The 5,173-nt window shown below is 44.5% G+C and overlaps 1 pseudogene; it reads right to left on the bottom strand.

The window, feature by feature from the left end:
* Positions 1-916: 916 nt before the first annotated feature.
* On the bottom strand, positions 917-1,440 carry LOC108517982 (prothymosin alpha-like; annotated as a pseudogene).
* Between the last annotated feature and the right edge of the window lie 3,733 nt (positions 1,441-5,173).

The following is a 5,173-nucleotide window of genomic DNA, read 5'->3' on the forward strand; positions in this document are numbered from 1 at the left end:
AAAAAAAAAAAAAAAAAAAAAAAGGCAGGGAGGGGAGTGAGAAACCTTTTATCTTTGGTCTTTTTAACCATCTCATACAAACTTATAGTACCACTAAGTTCATACATGAAAAAAGATACTGGAACACTCGGAATAAGAGTTGTTGTTGTTGTTTGTTGTTGTTGCTTTTCTTCAACGTTTGTTTTTATTTTGAACCATATCATGAACATGGTCACACCACAAGTAAAGTCAGAAGTAAGACAGAGAAAGCTCTGAAGTCTGGTTTGATCATTTGAGAGCATTAAAATGGCTGACCCCTAACAATATGTACAAAAATATACAATGAAAATAAAAAGTATTGCCAGGCGCAGTGGCTCACGCCTGTAATCCCAGGACTCTCAAGGCTGAGGCAGGCAGATCACCTGAGGTCAGGAGTTCGAGACAGCCTGGCCAACATGGTGAAACCCCGTCTCTACTAAAAATACAAAAATTAGCCAGGCGTTGTGGCAGGCGCCTGTAATCCTTGCTACTTGGGAGGCTGAGGCAGGAGAATTGCTTTAACCAAGGAGGTGGAGGTTGCAGTGAGCCAAGATAGCGCCACTGCACTCCACCCTGGGTGACAGAGTGAGACTCCATCTCAAAATGAATAAATAAATAAATAAACAATGTAAATAAAAAATAGGAACAAATTTTTATCTTAAAGTACTTTTAAGGAAAAAAGCTGGGCTTTGGAAGTTTGGGTTCTTTTTTTTCCTCCCCTGTTGCAAATTATTGTGGTTTGGGTTGGGTGCTGAAGAGTGCTTGTCACCTGAAGGTGGCGTTGCCTGGCAGGTCTCTCTACTTAAAGATGACTTCACTTAGATTCTGAGACAGGGTGAATGGATCACGGTGGCCTTTTCTCTTTTTCCTTTTTTTTTTAAATTTAACTTTTCCTTTTTTGCAGTCTAGTCATCTTCATCAGTCTTCTGCTTCTTGGTATCAACATTGTCATCCTCAGCATCTTCAACTGCCCATTTTCCCATAGCAGCCTCAGCTGCCTCATCTTCATCTTCATCCTGTTCCTCACCATCACCTTCTTCTTCTTCCTCTTCCTCCCCATATTCTTCCTATCCTTCTACCTCACTGTCAGCCTCCTGCTTCCCATTTTCCTCATTAGCGTTCCCACTACCGGGACCATCTCTTCCCTCCTCTGCCTCCTCCACAACTTCTTTCTTCTAAGATCTTGGTGATGATCTTGGAGCTGGTGTCCACAGTTGCATCTGATATGGTGGGGGCACACCAGTGACCAATGCAGTGGACTAAGAAGAAACCGAGAGTTTGGGGACTGGCAATAATGTAGAGTCCAAGAAGCGCAGGTGTGGCTGCAGCAAGTTGGAAGCCAAACCCAGAAACAATGCAAATATGGCTTTTCAGAGCAGCCAGTGGGCTGGTGGAATTATTTGAATTCACTTTAATAATCATTTTGACCAAATTTTTTTACCAAGACATTATATTAATTCATACATAAGTGACTTCTTTCAGCAAATCATGAAAAGAGGTAAAATGTTTACTCTTTTTCCTCAAGTGTGGAAAGCCCTGGTCTGAAGGTTTCTCTAAGAATTGGCTCCACTGCCATTTTTCATCAATGGCGCCAGACAGGGCCAATTGCTTCCAAAGAGTGGTAAGAATCTGGCTCTTGTTTCTGGAAATCAAAAGGACTAAATAGGTGCTGGGCTGCTGTTTTACAAGCACAAGACCGTTAATCCCCTTACCGTGGATACAACAGCACGTTGTTCCTTTTTAGATCACAAGACTTATCCTTGAATAATTAGGCAGAAGGAGAAATCCATTACATGTCCTACACCATTTAACTCAGAAAGAGAAAGCCTTGCCTGAGTTAGACTTTACCTTTCTTGCTAAAAATGATAAATTACCTAAAAGTTGATGTTTGAATAAACTAGGCATATTAACTTTCCAGTTGACCTGTGAATTAGACTAAACTTTGGATTAGATTATAGCTTCCTTAGAAATTCCTTTCAACATTTTAAAATTCCTGTGAAACTGTTTTAGTAAACCTGGCCTAAATCATATTGTAAACACTTGAAAACACTTGGTTGCCATCTTCAATCCAAGTTCCAGGAAAACCTCAAGTAACCTCAACTAATGAAACCAGAGCTTTCTCTTAACTTCATTTTTCCATCTATCTCCCATTCTGCTTCTAAAAAAAAATACAGCAACAGCAAAAAAAGCATTTAATATCAGAAACTGTGAATGATGATTTTGAAAGAGTTGTCTTGTTGCTGTCACATTTGGTCTCTCTTTCTACAATGTCTACCAGGGCTAGGTTCTTGGGTGTGGGCCTGGTGCAGTGTGGGACCTGGTCTTAGCCCTCATTCGAATCTCAGTGCCCAGCACATAGCAGGCTTTCAGCAGAGGTCACTTGATCCTGTGGCTCCAGCCACAGCAACATAGTTCCACAGGCTGGCCTCATGGACAGCAGTGAAGGAAGAGGTTGATGTTGCTCACACTGTTCCTTTTGGGCACTCTGTCAGCTCCTTCTTCCTCGCCTCTTGACAGCATCTGGGGCAGATGGTGTGGCTTTCCTGTCACTTCCGGCTACTAAGGCATCCAGGCCAGTCTAACCAAAGCTGCCTTCCTGCCTCTCACCTACAGCTGCTCTCCTTCCAGCAGTTCTGGCCAGAGCAGGGACCTGAGTGGCGGGCTCCCGCCATTTGCTCCGGGCTCCACTCCCTCCCTGCCTGTGCTCCCCTCCCCCATGCTTCATTCTCCTCGCTTAGGGACAGGAAAGCAAGATGATGGGGGTGTGAGATAGACAAGGAAAGGCCAAATTCTTCTTCCTGAACCAGGGCCCTTGTGGTTCCCCCTGCTGTGAGGGGTCCTCTGTGGTGGTGGGAATCCAGATGCTCTCCACTCAGAATGCTCCTGTCAGGCCTTCAGGGGCCCCTCCCGGGACCTCTGCACTGCATCTTCCCCTGACATGGGTGACATGCTCTGACCGACTTCCTCCACCCCATCTCGGCTCTGCCTCCAGGGGTGTACACCTCCAGCCTCACTCTGCTGCCTTGTTTTGCCCTGTCTCACTTAAGGACGTGGGCCTAACAGGCAATGACTCCATCCTGTTCCCTTCCAAAGCCTCTGCTTGGCCCCAGGAATATATTCAAGTACAGACTGCTCAGAAAACTGCTCTCTCTCTCCCCGCAGTTACAGGCGCTCAAGCCAGCCTTCCACCATGAGACTTCTCCGGTTAAGAGGTAGCCACCAGTTTCTGTTCCAGGCACACTCTCAGTTGCTAGGGACACCATCATATTCTCTAGAACTCCAGCTACTGCTACTGTAGTGGCAACTTGAGGGGGTCCTGAGAATGTCTGTAAGTTGGGGAGCATCCCTCCAGAAAATAATATGCCAGTCTCCCTTCTTAAAGACAAATGTATCCTCTATGAGCACTTCTCTACCTGACTTGAGGTGGGCAGGGATGCAAACAAGAATATCACTCCAAACACATCATCACTCGTAAGGAATGGGGACCAACTCATCAGCATGAACTCAGTTGTCAACACCCTGGCTGGCTGCACTGGGGAATCTGCACAGGAACCCATTCCCAGCCCTGTTCAAGTCCTAAGGGAGTGGAAATGCCACAGCCCTCTCTGCAAGCCCACACCCTAATCCTCTCCGATCCTCTTAGGGAATCCCTGGCTTCTCTTCCATTGCCTGCCTGCGGTAATGGTAACTGGACCAGATCAGCTCTCCAACAAGACATCACTTCCTTTTTCATAGCCAAGCAAGCTTCTACTGTAAGTATACGCCAATTGTATGTTTCCAAATAGGAAGAGGCATGCTCAGGAGACAATGAGCTTTGTATCATTGGTGGTGATCAAACTTGATATAAGAGATGTTGTAGATATCGCCCTGGGTAAAAGGTGGGATGAAAGTGAGACTATTCATTATTCTGTTAATTACTTGAATATCCTTGTTTTTAATTCATGTGATTTGGCTTATTCTTTGTACTTTACAGTTTTCTGCAATATTAGTGGATAAACAATGGTGGGCAGGGGGAGACAATAAACAGCCAGTCCCCAAAACTTGAATCCTGAAGCTATCCTGGAAAGGAATATTTGCCACACTCCTTCAGTCTGCCCACATTGGCACCAAAAGATTTCTGGAAGGCAGCTTTAAAACTTAACCCATATGCCAAGCTACTGGTGTCTTCCATCCCCACCTGCCACACTGAAGAGAAGCAGCCTCTCTGCAAAGCTATTTTCAATCCAATCTTGCATTATGTGGTGCCCTTTCCCATAGCTCTTCATGTAGGGGTGCAGCTTCCAACATGGCAGTGCATGTGGAATCCAGGCCAGCAGCTGAATTGCATCTTAAACACATCTCGCTTGTCAATTCATCCCCTTGATAGCAGTATCACCAGGACTCATACTGCCTGACTCTTTACAGAAAAATGTGTACAGATCCTCAGTCTAGTTTTGCAGTTTTGATTTTTACAACTGACACTGGCAACAAAAGCTTCTACTTTTGTTGAAGGTGCCATTACTTTCAATGGCAAAAACCACAATTACTTTTGCACCAACCCAATATATATCCAGTGTACCCAATTCTTTTTTTTTTTTTTTTTTTTGAGACAGAGTCTCACTCTGTCACCCAGGCTGGAGTGCAGTGGCACCATCATAGTTCACCGCAGCCTCAAACTCCTGGGCTCAAGTGATCTCAGCCTCCCAAGTAGCTGGGACTATAGGTGTGTGCCACCATGCTCAGCTAATTTTTGCATTTTTTGTAGAGACGAGGTTTCACCAGGTTGCCCATGTTGCCCAGGCTGGTTTCGAACTCCTGGGCTCAAGTGATCTACCTGCCTCAGCCTCCCAAAGTTTTGGGATTGGAGGTGTGAGCCACTGCACCCAGCCTCAGTGCCCAGCTGTAAGTCAAACAACCTTTCAAATAAACTAGATCAGATATTCATAGACTCCTACAATGCTCCAGATTCTGAAGGAAGATATTTTAAAGGTAAACTCCCAAGAATCAATCTGAAATGTTATATATTTAAATTAAATTTTCCTAAGAATGGAAACACTTAATTTAACTTAGTCATGTACTAGGTGAAACGTGATCATTTAAAGGAACTAACAGTGCTATGAACACAGCAATGTATAAAACTTGCTTACAAGAAGGTCTAGAAGAAAATACAAAGAGA

This window comes from Rhinopithecus bieti, unplaced genomic scaffold, assembly GCF_001698545.2.
Source record: "Rhinopithecus bieti isolate Rb0 unplaced genomic scaffold, ASM169854v2 scaffold_43991, whole genome shotgun sequence".
Classification (NCBI taxonomy): Eukaryota; Metazoa; Chordata; class Mammalia; order Primates; family Cercopithecidae; genus Rhinopithecus; species Rhinopithecus bieti.